The 15,108-nt window shown below is 39.6% G+C and overlaps 1 protein-coding gene across 3 annotated transcripts in view; it reads left to right on the top strand.

Moving 5' to 3' along the window:
* SLC9A7 (solute carrier family 9 member A7) overlaps positions 1 to 15,108 on the top strand; it is a 3,436,621-nt gene that overhangs the window by 2,356,950 nt on the left and 1,064,563 nt on the right. The window lies entirely within an intron of this gene.

Below are 15,108 nucleotides of genomic sequence, written 5' to 3'. Positions count from 1 at the left end.
TAAGTGGACTCCAAATAATTTTTCCTCAGACATATTGGGTGAGCAAATGGTGTAATTAAGGGATTGAGTCTTTTGAGCTGGGACACAGGATCTGAATTGCCTAGATAAGTTTGATTCTGGTGGCTCCCAAAAAAAACAAATTACCAAAAATGGAAATCAAAGTCTAAATCAGCTGAGATTTTGCTATTGAGTATTGTAAAAGAGATAAAAAGGTTCTTTAGAAAAAGGTAGGAGCAAATTACATAGAAATAAATGGAAATTGTGGGAGTGGTACATGCAGAATAATGTTCTGGAGGAGGAGTGAGGTTTAAGCGAAGGCAGAAATTGAGTAGTTTATGTAATATTAGACTGATGATAGTTATACCAAAGAACATATGTGATGTATAATATATGTTGGGAACATTTTAATACTTTTTTTTTCTTTTATACAAATGTATGTTTGCTAATAACTTAAGTGATAATTTAATTAAGGTGGTAAAAGTAATAATTTGAGACTGGCATGCTGTTTGTCTTGTCTACATGATGTAAAGAAATCCAAGAGGAAGAGGATGCCACAGATGACAACACCATGTTGTCATCTCTCTGCGATCACCGGATTTATTTCCTTTCCTTCTATTGGTTCCCATATTTTTCTTCCAAATCAGGGCTCCATTTACAAAATAATCCTTGGAGTCTGTGAATAGGCTTCTTTTTCTTATGCTCTGTCAACTTATTTTCAAAGTCTGTGAACTTCCAGTTCAATGACTGCATAGTATTAGAACATTCAGAAACATGGACTTGATCTCTTAATTGCACATGCAGTCTTTATTTTATATGCTTTTGCCCGCTTCATGAAATACCTCTCAATCAAAATTCAGTCCCACTCTAATGCACATTATTGTACTGCAGCTACCCATCTAAGCAACAACCTTTTTTCTTCTGGGTCTCTTAAATCAAAGTGGGTAAAAGGCATAGGCCACAGAGCTTGTGGTGACATATCAAGTTCTAACTACTTTTTAAAGTAGCTTTATTAAAATTTACTTTAGTTTAAGTTGGCAAGTTGCTTTCTAGTTATTTAAATACCTCAGCATGTTCATGTGATAAGTTAACGTTCTGTAGAAATTCAAAAGATGAAAAAGACCACCACATTGTGCTTTTTTCAGTTCAAAAAATTCATTTATAAAATCCACAGCAACATATAAATGTCAATGTTTACCATCATAGTACCCGTAAATTCTTCCATGCTGCAGTGTGTATTATCCAAGTCACCCCTTGAAACTATTTTGTCTGATTTAAGTTAGAAGCCACACTATTCAACATATCAAACAATAACCAAGAACAAGGAAATAATAAAATAAAACTGCATTGACTGCCACCAAGCCAACATTTATTCCCCTAGAGGTTAGGCAGAGCCTTTTGGGGGCGATACAAAGCAAAAGCAAACAAACATCCCATATAAATGCATACACACAAAGGAAATGATGGCATAAATGACTTGACAATAATAAGGCATTTGGTTATTATTTTAAAACATTTTCCAATTACATCCAAGGATTTAATGCCTTAACTTCTAGCCCTAAGAAAAAAGTGGATTGGCTACTGTAAATAAGCAAACTAAAGTGTGCATTTTCATATTAAGTGCATTAAAGTACTAAGGCTGCTGGGGAAGTAACTACTTATATAATTTATTTTCTTCCTGCAGTTTCAGGCTATGTTTATTTTTTTCATAGAACTGCATTTAGCTGTACCTTTAAATGTTAATTACAATGTACCTTATACACTTCACATAGCAGATAAGAGTCCAAACTTCTCAAGAATATTTGCTTTCACCTGCAGACTTTTCATCTTCAAGTAAAAACAGTCAGGAATGAAAAATCAGCTACTGTTTTTGCAGATGCATGAAAGAATGTTTGTAAATTTCACTCAGAACACATTGTTCAGTCCTCTCTCTTGATTAATTGATTGCACCTGTAGACTTAGTATCTCCCAATGAAAGCCTTTGCTAATGAAAAAAAAAAGCTAATGATCTTACCAATACGGGCTACGATGTTCCATGCCTATTATTTTATAAGCCAATTTGCTTAAAAAGTCTGTAGCTTAAACCAAAGACATTATTCTAGATATCCATATCTGTTAAAACAGGGAAAGTTATTGTCTTAGTTCTGCTTATGATGTCATCATTAAATTTATGTATGCCCAGCAGCTCAATATCACAACATTAACTATGGAATATTTTTGTCCAGCTGTTCTTACTTTGATACAGTTTAAAGCATGCATACTGTACAACTAAGAGAAAGTACTGACTTTAGTATCTTTAAAATATGCAGCTGTCACTGATAAGATGCACATACCCCTCACTGCACACTATACAAGACTACTTTGCAACATAACATGCAAGTTAAATCCATTTTCTTACAAATATTTTATCACCTTTATTAAATTATCACTTAACACACAGTGCAAAGGATGATGATGAATGATGGGGAGATAGTTCAAGAACTAAGGAGACAGTGGGATTTTGGATGCAGATCCTTAAAGAGAATAATAATCATACATAATATTTTAAGCACTAAGCCAACACAGGAATAGTGAAAGGAGAATTTGCAAATGGGGATGACTGCAAATAGGAATACGGAAAAGAGACTGTAATGTACTAAAGAAAACTGGCAAAGTAATTGAGGTATTGGGACAAATAACCAAAGAGGGAAATGTAATTGAGTGGGACGAGGCCAAGAAGTTATTCAGACTTCATATTATAGACTGACGTCCGAACCAGGGATTGATATCAGGTTGTAAGCAAATAGAAAAGGATAGGGAAGTCCTAAGTGAAAGACTTGTTCTGGTAGTTTTTAGTTGAATCTAGAACAGATGCACATCATTATACTGCTCCTGTTAAAAAAAGGGATAATTAGTAAGGCCTATAAAATATTCCATGATAACTGTATGAATCAATCAGAGGAGGTTAGAAAAGATTGGGAAGAGAGGCTAGAACATCAGTTAAGAACAAGAACTGCTTTACTTAATTACTTTCAAAACTTGCTGTCTTTTCAAAACACTAATGACATAAAGTTGGGTTTATGCTTTACAGTCCATGCACCAGTTTAACACAGTGGACAGAATTACAATCTTTCTTAAGCCGCCTCTTCTTCTTTTTGTAAAGCCACATTTTACATGCCTTTTTCTATATCTAATAGGATCAAAGCATTATAATCTGTCATTGTTCATTAATTGCATGATATAGCTGGTATTCTTCTTGTTTCCATCTCCCAACACCAGTCTCGGTTTTAAGTTAAGGTACTTCAGTTCTTGTAGTCAGCACCTGTTTTTTTTTCTGTCACTAAAACATTTTCCTTTGGAATAATAGAATAAGGTTCAGTGGCATAGTCTCTGTGTGTGCCTTACTATTGTTGATAGAGTGAGAAGTAGCATCCCTTTCTGCTTGCTGGTCACACTTAATTTTGGCTAAACATTTTTTTCCACCTTAGTCAGTTCTGCTTCCAAAATGTGTTTGATCCTCTAGGAGGTAAAAAACATTCTGAAGAGAGCTGGGTACAGCAGCTTGAATCTCTTACTTGCATCTCCACTTTCCCTGATTGTTGGGATATACTTGCTTCTTTTCTGTCTGATGTACAGTGAATATTTGTTTTCTACAAAAGCTCTACTGTCCATAGTTTTTAAGAATTTTCCCTTTCCCCACAAGCGTGTCAGGAGCAACTCTTTCTGCTGATAATATTGCATCTCTACTAAAATAGGCCTTGGCTGCTTTCTCATGGCAAGATTTGGAGCATAAATACAATACCCTTTCAGTTAACAAATCCTGTTGTAGAACACCGGTTCATTGGTGTTTACTAGGCTAACAACCACAAGGGCCTTTTTAAGCCTAGCCATGCACCCCAAATCTCTTACAAGTTCTGATACCATTGATAAGTGTAAGCAGGAGTGTGGGAGGTGAAATATTTACCAGCAGGGGCCTGTGAGATGAGCCATTTACAGGTTGCTTGTGTCCATTCGACACATAGGTGTCAAACCATGAATGCATTTCCTGTTCCCCATCCATTTTTCCAAGTTGCAGTTGAATTGGGTTAGGGAGCTGCTCTGCTTCACATGCATGTGGAGCCTGTTCCATAGATGGGGTAGTCCCTGGGATACATACCTGTCTCTCCAGTTCAGTTGCTTATTAGTAATTTCATAAAAATGAATGCAGTCTCTGTTCCTTTCACTTTCTGTGGTACAGCAGACAATCTCAGGTTTTCTCTGCATACTCTGTTTTCTAACTACAATTTTTTGGAAAGTTCTCTTGAGAAGCCTCATGCTCAGCCATCCTTGTTTCCTATTTGAACCTCTGATATTTGCATTTTTACAGTTCATCTGAATAGCTAGTTAAATCTTCTTCTATTTTTCCAATCTTTTTTGTTATTTGACTTCAGGTTCATAGGTTCATACTAGGCTATCTGCCCGAGGGCATTTACAAGCCTAGCCCATAGTTTTGTGGCTTACGCCACCCCTTTAGTATGGGGAACTATACCCATTATTTTGCTGTGCCTCTGTCGAGCAGTGACACTGAGGTAATCCCTGGGGTATATCTGCGATCTCCCATCCATTGGTCAAGATTTCTCTTGAACAAGGCCAGCGAGGTGCTCTGCCTCACATATACCGGGATTTTGTTCCACAGCATAGGGAGTCTTTGGGTGATGAATCTATCCCTCCAGCACGTCCTATTAATAGCCGTGTCAAGGTTTAAGTCTCCCGCCCTTGTGGCTCTGACGGATCTAGATTTTTTGAGGTGAAGCATATTCATCAAATCTGGGTTTGACATGGCCTTATATGTTAGGCAAAGGTCACCTCTGAGCAGGTGGCGACTGAATAGAGTTGAAGTTCTTTCAGTCGGGCAGCATAGGACAGATGTTTGAGACCCTTTATCCTTTTGGTGAGGAATTTTTGTGGCCTCTCAAGCTGCTGCAGGTGTCGGGTTAGATACATTCCGAATGGGGCATTGTACTCAATCATTGGTCTGATGAGTGATGAGTATAGGGAGACTATGACCTCCCTTGATCTAGATGAGAATCCCTTCATGATAAGGTGGGCAATGTAGTAGGTCTTCCTAACTACTTTGGCTACATGGGTGTCGAATGACAGACTACTATCAACTTGGGTCCCCAGGTCCCTGATAACTTCTTCTGTGCTCAGTGGATTGCCACCTATTTGGTAGCTAGGGGTAACCTTGTTTTTCCCGAAGGGTATGACTATGCATTTTTTGGCATTTAACTTTAGGCCATGGCTCTGGCACCAGTTATCCGTTTCTGTGAGACCCTTCTGAAGGATATCTGTGTCAGATGTGTTTTCTACTATGGCGCCCAGTTTGCAGTCATCTGCAAACTTTGTCAGCCATAACCCTCCTGTGTTTGCTTGTACTTGGAAAAGTAGATGCCAAACAAGAGTGGGCCCAGGACTGAGCCCTGTGGTACACCACTTGTGACAGGCTTTGAGTCTGACATGGCGCCAGCAACTCTGACCCTGTGGGTTCTGTCACTCAGCCAGTTTGCAACCCATCTTGTGATGTATGGGTTAACATTTAAGCTGATGAGTTTTTCAATGATACCCGAGTGGGGTATTGTATCGAAGGCCTTCGCCAGATCGAGGTAGGCTGTATGGACTGCCTTTCCCTCATCAATGGCTTTGGTGACTGTTTTGAAAAAGTCAACCAAGTTTAGAAGGCATGATCTGCCTTTGACAAAGCCAAACTGGGATGGATCCAAAGTCTGCAAATTCCCTATGTCTTTATTTATGAGGTCCATTATGATCCTCTCCATGGCTTTACAGATAAGGCTTGTCAAGCTAATGGGCCGGTAATTTCCAGGGTCGGTGGAGGCACCGCCTTTGTGAAGTGGGACCACAGTTGCAGTGCGCCACTCCCTGGGTACATATCCAGAGGTAAGACTATGATTAAACAGCTGTCCTAGCTGTGGGTTTAATTCGTCATTGAGTTCGTGGAGCACACAGCCGGGGACACCATCAGGTCCCATGGATGCTGTGTTTTTTGCTTTGGAGAGAGCAGTTCTCACTTGGGCGTTGGAGATGTTGGGGGGCTGCAATGGGTTGTTATAGATATCTCTCCTTTTGGGGGGGGGGTGGAGTTTGCACTGAACCTGTCAGCCAGTATGTTGGCAATGTCTGTAGGATCAGTAATCTTCACATCATTTTGAACTAGCTCTGAGCATATCTGGGAGTTTCCTCCCAGGTTTCTAACATAGCTAAAGAAGGCCTTATGATTGTCTTTTGAGTCTTTAGCTATTTTTCTCTCAAAATTTGCTTTGGATGATTTTATGAGAGCTCTTAGTTTTTTACTTATAGTGATCAAGGGTGTCTTACCTTTTAAGGATTTTGCTCTATCTTGTAGTAGCTTCCTCCTTTTGTTGTAGAGTTTGTTTATGGCTGGGGTCCACCAGACTGGACGCTTGCCTTTGGTACAAAGAGTCTTTGTTTTGCTTGGGATTGCCTTATCCATGCAGTCCTGCAGGTGCTGGTAGAAGGCATTTGTAAGTGATTCAGCGGCTTGAGTACTGTTTTCCGCCGGCTCGGGGCCTTAAAGGAGACCACACTAGTCTTTAGAAGTGTGAAGTCGGCTTTCGAGAAGTTTTTTACTGTGGTCTTTTTTATTTCAGGTGGGGGTGGGATGAGGACCTCCAGCGAGATTATTTTGTGATCTGATCTCACCAGTGAGGGGTATATTTCCGGTGTTGAACGTTGTGCTCCCATGTTCGTGATGATGAGATCAAGTATGTTTTCTCCTCTTGTGGGGATGGTGACTAGTTGTTCCATGGCATTTGAGTTTATGAATTCCAGGAACTTTTGGGCTAGGGTGTTTGGGCTTGAGTAGTGTACCCAGTCTATATTAGGGTAATTGAAGTCACCTAGTATGATGGTGTTTGGTGATACATTTATCCCCTCTAGTGTTTGCAGGAAGGCCATGTGAGGTTCCTGAGTTTGTGAGGGAGGCCTGTAACATGCTACAATTTGCAGAGCAGTCTTGCCTATGGTTAATTGCACCTGGATGGTTTCCGATGCATCGTGCGTTGCCACCAGTCTGGAGGTGTAGGTGTCCTTGATGAATATGGATACCCCCCCCTCCTTTCTTGGTGTTTTCCGGATTTTGGGGCCGGAACGCATGATATGAGGTAAAACCTTGTAGTGCTGGGGTGCTCTCAGGAGCCTTGAACCAGGTTTCTGTCACAGCACAGACATCGATGTTCTCCATACTGAGAAGGGCCTCGAGTGCATGCATTTTGAGATTTAGACTTCTGGCATTGAGCAGCATTACCCTTAGTTTTTTTCCTTTTTTGTGTTCTAGGGTGGTAGGTTTAGAATTTGAGCCTTGCCTAAAAAAGGCACTATGGGGGTGGCAAGAGCCTTTGCCAATATCCGGAATCCCAGGGGTGACAGGTGCAAGCCGTCCCTTGCGAAGCAGCGTGGCTTGTCCAGCATGTCATCCCAGGCAGGCAGACATTGGATCCCCTTTGAATGACACCAGAGTTTAAGCCAATTGTTAAAGCTGATCATCTTATCTCTGTATTGTGGCATCATTCTTGGTGAAGGTAGGATACTGCTCAGGGTCAGGGTCATACCTGCCTGGGCTACATAATCAGAGAGCTCCTCAATGTCTCTTTTCATGTAGTCCAAGGAGGTACGTCTCAGGTCGTTTACACCAGCGTGGACAATGACTGAGTCGTATTTGTACCTGCTGTTGAGAGACCTGAGTGCATGCGTTATGTGGCGGATTCTAGCGCCCGACAGGCAGCTTACTGTGACCTTCTCCTTACTCAGTCTGGTGAGCGGGACGCCAGTGTGTCTGACTATGGAGTCACCAATGACTAGTGTGTCTGGCATTGTGTTTGGCCTTAAGGGCTGTGACTGTTTGACACTCTGACTGTGTGGTCTATGTGTAGCAGGTGTTGTGTTCTGAGGTGGTGGTTGTTTGGGTGTCTGCTTTGGTGGCCTCTGCTGTTTTGGTAGATTTTTGATCAGAGCCTCCGAGTATGTCTTTGTGTGTTTATGTGTATGATTTGAGGTTGAGATGGTACTATGTGAGACTGGGTGTATAGTGTGTGTGGTAACCTTTTCCTCCTGACTGGTCTTGCCAGTCATATGTTGAGAGAGCTCAGCCTCCAGTTTGGCCGTATAGTTGCATCTCTCGCATGTATTTGTGTTTTGTGGGAGGAGGAGAGGGTTGTCTGTGTACATGAGGCAATTGTAACATTGCCTCAATATTCCCAGGTTCACCAGCTAAGCAGGAGAGGACACTAGCAACTGATCCCTCGACATGCTAGAAGGACTAGACAAAAAAACCTTAAAAGAGATTCCGGGGGACGTGGGTGACCGAGAAATGGGGGTTTGCCTTTTTGGGGTGCTATCTATAAGAGTGTCGGAGCAAGGTAATAAGTACTGTAGGAGCAAGTGCTAGGTTTAACAGATAGAGAATAGTCTACTTGGAGTCAAGTAGAGATGATCTTTTTAGTTATAGGATACGCTGATTAGATCAGTAGTATAGTTCTAGGAAGGTAGTTTTAAGGGAAAATTTGAAGAGTGGACTTTAGGTAGCCCGAATAGTTTAAACCTGTTTAACCGGCGCTGCTCTAGTGTGCAACAGTGGCAACTCCGCGCTAAAGCGTGCTTTATAGCAGGGGGCTGGAAAAGACAGGAAATGACCCAAAATGGCCAATAAACTACAAGTTACTGCCTTAAACCACTCCTCTGAGGACAAACAGGCAGCTCAGTACTCCCTACTCCCACTAGTGAGTAAAGAAACTACCCCTGACCAAACAAGGAAAATGGAGAAAACAGGAACCAAGACAAAGCCCAGGGATCAGCAAAATCTGATCACTGGAACAAACTATTAGGAAAGTATGGAAAACAAGAGTATTTTTTTTTTGTTTTTTTCAAGTTTTTTTTTCAGATAGGCAGAAAATACAATAAATGCTGTGTTTTTCGACTAAATGCTATCAAAAGCTAGTACACTTGAGTGTATTAGCCTGTTGTTTAACTTTTAAGCAAAACTTAAACAAGCAAGTGCAATAAACAATTCAAGCTATTAAAAACAGTAAAAACAGGTAATAGCAGAATAAAACAGGCAGAAATAGCAATCGAAAGGCTTAAAAAGTCGAAAATGCAGAAAAAAATACTTAGAATCTGGAAAGTTTGTCTTTTCTGGTCTCTGCTGCTCTAGGAACTCTGCTGGACACCACGAGGAGCTGTGCTGAGTTCTCTATAGCCAGAAAAGCCCGCCAAAGCGTGCTTTATAGCAGGAGGCTAGAAAAAACAGGAAATGACCGAAAATGGCCAATAAACTACAAGTTACTGCCTTAAACCACTCCTCTGAGGACAAACAGGCAGCTCAGTACTCCCTACTCCCACTAGTGAGTAAAGAAACTACCCCTTGACCAAACAAGGAAAATGGAGAAAACAGGAACCAAGACAAAGCCCAGGGATCAGCAAAATCTGATCACTGGAACAAACTATTAGGAAAGTATGGAAAACAAGAGTATTTTTTTTGTTTTTTTCAAGTTTTTTTTCAGATAGGTAGAAAATACAATAAATGCTGTGTTTTTCGACTAAATGCTATCAAAAGCTAGTACACTTGAGTGTATTAGCCGGTTGTTTAACTTTTAAGCAAAACTTAAACAAGCAAGTGCAATAAACAATTCAAGCTATTAAAAACAGTAAAAACAGGTAATAGCAGAATAAAACAGGCAGAAATAGCAATCGAAAGGCTTAAAAAGTCGAAAATGCAGAAAAATATACTTAGAATCTGGAAAGTTTGTCTTTTCTGGTCTCTGCTGCTCTAGGAACTCTGCTGGACACCACGAGGAGCTGTGCTGAGTTCTCTATAGCCAGAAAAGCCCGCCAAAGCGTGCTTTATAGCAGGGGGCTGGAAAAGACAGGAAATGACCCAAAATGGCCAATAAACTACAAGTTACTGCCTTAAACCACTCCTCTGAGGACAAACAGGCAGCTCAGTACTCCCTACTCCCACTAGTGAGTAAAGAAACTACCCCTTGACCAAACAAGGAAAATGGAGAAAACAGGAACCAAGACAAAGCCCAGGGATCAGCAAAATCTGATCACTGGAACAAACTATTAGGAAAGTATGGAAAACAAGAGTATTTTTTTTGTTTTTTACAAGTTTTTTTTTCAGATAGGCAGAAAATACAATAAATGCTGTGTTTTTCGACTAAATGCTATCAAAAGCTAGTACACTTGAGTGTATTAGCCTGTTGTTTAACTTTTAAGCAAAACTTAAACAAGCAAGTGTTTCACTTATTTTAAACAGAGTGCATCAGATTTATTTTTCCTCTGAATTACTGGAAGACATCTTCTTTCCAAAGCTGACGTACTCCATCTTGTACTGTTTTTTGAAATGGCTGTTACTGAGAAGCCTCATGCTCAACCAGCCTTTTCTTCATGCCAACACTTGTTTTTAGTAGTTTCATTAGTTCATCTGAGTTTCTGGTTAACGTTGCTTCTGTTTTTCTGTCTTATATTATTAGATTTGATACATTCCTTCAGTGTTTCATTTATTTTAAGCACCTCTGAGTGCATTTTATTTATTTTGTTCCTATAAATTAGTGAAAGCCATTTCCTGTACCAAAGCAGAGATTTAAACTGCTTTTTGTTGAATAGCTGCAATATTATTTCCAGCCAGATTTTTTTTCTTCTCCATTTTTGGTTGATGTTCTCTTCCTTTATCCAAATGTATAGTCTTTGTTGGCATCCAAGCAGTGTGATTACTAGCTAGTAGTTGAATTCCAGCCAAATTACTAGCCTTTACTGGCCTCTTTTTCTCAATTTCAATTTTCCCACTGGGAGACTTGTAATCAACCTGTTGATAAGTGTGTAGTCATCTAAGAAATCTCCTGCTATAACTTTATTTTGATCAGGAATGACTCGGAGTTTCCTTACTGTCAAAGCTTCAGCCTGGAAGTTAAAAAAAAAAAAAAAAAAAAGAGTTTAGTGCTAAAGAAAAAAAATTGAAGCAACTCAGAGTGTCTACAGAGAAAAACATAAAAACTTAAATTGAAGGAACAGATGTAAGATTTTCACCTGGACAAGCCTCATTAGCAAAGGAGCCCTTGCCTGAAGTTCTGATGAGATTTATGTATGTAATTATTAGTTTGTCTGCCTTTGTTGATTGACCAGGAAAGGCCAATTGGGCAGAGCCCATTTTCAACAGAGACCCGGGGAGAGCAGCTCCACCACAGTACATGCATATTAATAAGGGAATTTCAGACAGTTCTTAGAAAAACAAGTTACATTTCTCATGAAAACAAACTTAATTACAAGACATGTATATGCAGTTAAATATCTACATCAACATTTCTAAGTTCATGTAGCATTGAAATCTTGCAGGAAGTAAATGGCTGATACAGTAGAAGGGAAAATATTGTAAAGAAGTTTAGTGTTATTACATTTCAGTAAAGACAGGTTTGTAAACAGTTCAAGATACATAATGAAGTAAGTTATAAAATTTTGTAGAACAGGAGATTTTAGTATTGTATAGGTTAGTAAAACATTCAAGAGATATAATGAAGTAAGTTCTAAAGTTATGTTGGAGGGGAGATATTCGTAGGATACAGGAGGACTGTAGTAACAACATATGCCTGAGAGAACATGCTATAGGATTATTCTATGTGGGCTGTCTATTCCAAATTAATATATCTGGAAGGTTTATAACTTAGGTATACAGGAGATGCATGAGAGGGGGTAGAGAGGTCTATGGTGTTAGAAAAAGAGAAAGATGAGAAGTGTTTGTCTATGAGGGGGTGAAAAGGGGTGCATTGACTGAAGTGCAGGATGGAATATTTGTCAGGGGAATAGTGATTCAAGCTGCAATGCAAGCTAAAAATTCACTTCTTAGCGAGTAGCTGATACCTTCCCCCCCATTTCAGTGGCTGATGCATGTGCTGAGTCCCCTGCTTATATAATTAAATGCTCCAGTAACTGAAAAAAAAGTGATTGCAGTAGAGATTACAACATTGGCTAGATTAGCTATTAAACTGGCACTTGCCAGATATTTTCTGTGCAGAAATTGGCTCTCATGGCAGTTGTGGGTTCCTTTATATCTAATGTAGAAACTGTCACCAGAAGTGCCACTATCTACCTCAAGTTTCTGTTGCTGTTATACATGCATCCATTCTTCATCTTGTTAGGGGCCACTTCTGTCTTTGATGTACGCTGACCAAACATCTTGTGTTCTGTCACTGTACAGACTACTATTGTACCAACACCTGACCTATGAATATCAACAGCCCAAGTGTCACTTTCAGTCCCCAGAATGTTTGAGGTTTCTTCTCTAATGACAGGGTTTGATGAGGGTTATTATGATTAGAAATATTTCTTCATTATCTTCTTTCCTTCAATTCTGCTAGAGAGAAGAAATGATTTTTCATGTCCCCTGGTTTAAACACTGAAGCAGTCAGTGAAGGCTCCCTTTGTTTGGGTTCTTGCTGGGTTGTGTTTCTTTTGCGGAAACTCTTAATGAATAATGCTATATATGGGAGAGTAGGAAATTGTCTTCTCCAAGAAAACATAAGTCAGCTTCTGAATGAAGATAATGTTCCCTAATCCTGTGGCAGTTGCTTGTATGTGAAATGTGTAAAAATAGTCAAGAGACTTAAGCATACAAGACAACTCTCATTATGTTTAGCAATGATCATTTGTGTTGCAAAAGATCAACATTCCTATTCTCTTTGGGTCTTCCCTGAGCTTCCCATAGCATTTGTTATAGTCATTGTATCATGTTGATGTGTTTTGCATTTCTTATGTGACATTTCATCCACCATTCTTGATTGATTTGCCTCCTACCTCTTAAGACACTTGCTGAATATGGATTCAAAAGTAATACTTCCTGTCATCTTTCCTGTGCTCAGAGTTCTCAGTGGGCTGGCTGTATTTTTGGGCTGTTATTGCATGTGTATATGCTGCCAGTGAGGGTTATCATTTGAAGACAGGATTAAGGTATGAAGGTGACACTGTTATCCAGGCTTACTTCGTCTTTTCCTCATGAGCTTACAGCAGCTTTTGAATCACTAAAGACAAATCTGTAATCCATCCTGAAGTGCACGAGAAACAGTTATTGTAAAGTTCAACCTGCCAAAGAATAAGGCTGTGTCTATTTATACAGCTCTGAGGCTGTCCATTTTCAGCCTTAATTTTTGTTTATGAAGTAACAGGCTGCATGACCCTGTTGTGATCCCTCATGATTGTCTGACATTTAAAGACCAGGTATTGTCATTAGTTAGATGAACTTGTAAAACTCTTGAGGGACATTACCTAGATAAAACAGTTTGTGGTCTGTTACCGAAACTGAACATCTTTTACTGCACGAAGGTTTATCTGTAGTGAAACTTGCACTGTTTTCTTTGTAGTTAGATTATTCTAACACCCTTTGTGTGGAACTGCCCTTAACTGACCTGGAGTATTTTCAGTGGACCAAAAATTACTTTTCAGGGCTACTTACAGATGCTCCTTGAAGCACTCGCATTATGCCTGGTCTCTGTAATTTGCATGGATTCCACATTCTTATATATTTACTCTTGAAATACTTTCAAAGATTCCCTTACTTTGCACGATATGGGTTTTTCTTACCTTAAATATTACCTACTCCAGTCACTTTTCTTTGCTTTCATAGGACTGTTAGGTTTTCACAGGATGTGACTTAAGAACATCTGGCTGCCTTGCCTTTTTTATCGGACTCCTTTTTAGTGGGAAGCACTATGCAGTATCCTGACATCTTTGAGGGTGTCCCAGTTTGACCAGCTTCAAGAGGTCCCTTAAAAGATGTTTATTTCGTAAGGTGCACCATAGTTTCCAGGAATTGAGAACTGCATGTTATTTGTTGTACTCATTTTAGCATGCTTTACTGCATTTTTGTATTAGTTTTTATGCTACTAATTTGCACTGTGCTTAGGTCTTAAGCACATTAATAAATGATTTGATTAAAAATGTAAAATGACATTTTGTTATCCTGCTTGTAACTACAGCAGGAAATTTTGCAAAAATTATTGGTTATTCTCTAGAAAATTGAGGAGAGAGCACCAATGTAGGTAGAAAAGACAGTACCGAAAACAAACATATGATTATTCAATGTCACCAGTCCATCACAGGAGGTATACACTGACAGTTAGGGGCAGTGTTGAGATTTCCATTTGTGTCACGTGTTTATCTTTGGTATGTCAGAGGAAACTTGAGATGTGGACGCAGGGAGAATATGACAACTGTGCACAGAAGGGTGATTCATTTAAATGGAAAAGTGGTATTTTCTCTTTCCTGTACACTAAATCATGGGTTACTGTAAAAAATAATTTTGTAATGATTTGTACTAAGAACTGTCATAAGAACAACCTTTCCAGGTTGCAGTCTGTAATATACAGGCAACATCTGTTATTTCAGAATACCATCATGAAAGTCTGTCACGTATCATCCAAAGAACACCTGCTGACACTGCTGCTTGGTGTCAGGACCCTGGAGATGTTCTTAGAATCAAGCATCTCTCTACTGAACTAACTTCTGAAGAGTCTTGAACATAAAAGGCCTTTCAGAATGAAGTATTTGCCGCATCTAAGGTTTTTGGCACGAGTATGAATGTTAAACCCACACCTGAAATTCAGGTACCATAGGTTCATAGGTGGGTACTAGGCTATCTGCCCGAGGGCATTTTCAAGCCTAGCCAGATTGTGTAATTAACTGGGCCTCTGTCAAGCAGAGCCAATGAAGTGATCCCAGGGTTGTATTTTCTGTTACCCATCCACTCATCAAGGCTTCTCTTGAAGAGTGTTTGTGAGGGGCTCTGCCTAATGTAGTTAGGAATTTTGTTCCAAAGCATGGGGAGTCTCTGTGACACAGGAATGTATCCCTCCAGTATGTTCTATTTATTGTTGTGGCGAGGTTTAGCTCACTACACCATGTCAGTGAATCTTGAGGTATTTAAATTCATGTACTTTGAAAACAATTACAGGCACAGTAAAACTCACGTCTGTTAGAAGATGACTTGACAACAATACAAGGAAGTTGTCACTTTGCTCCATGTCAGTGCAGGCATGTAAATCTCATGGCATTTAAAGTAGTATGCTTTTTGTG

Source organism: Protopterus annectens, chromosome 5.part0, assembly GCF_019279795.1.
Source record: "Protopterus annectens isolate FY-2018-M chromosome 5.part0, PAN1.0, whole genome shotgun sequence".
In the NCBI taxonomy this organism is placed as follows: Eukaryota; Metazoa; Chordata; order Ceratodontiformes; family Protopteridae; genus Protopterus; species Protopterus annectens.
This window is presented reverse-complemented; position numbering and strand designations above follow the sequence as displayed.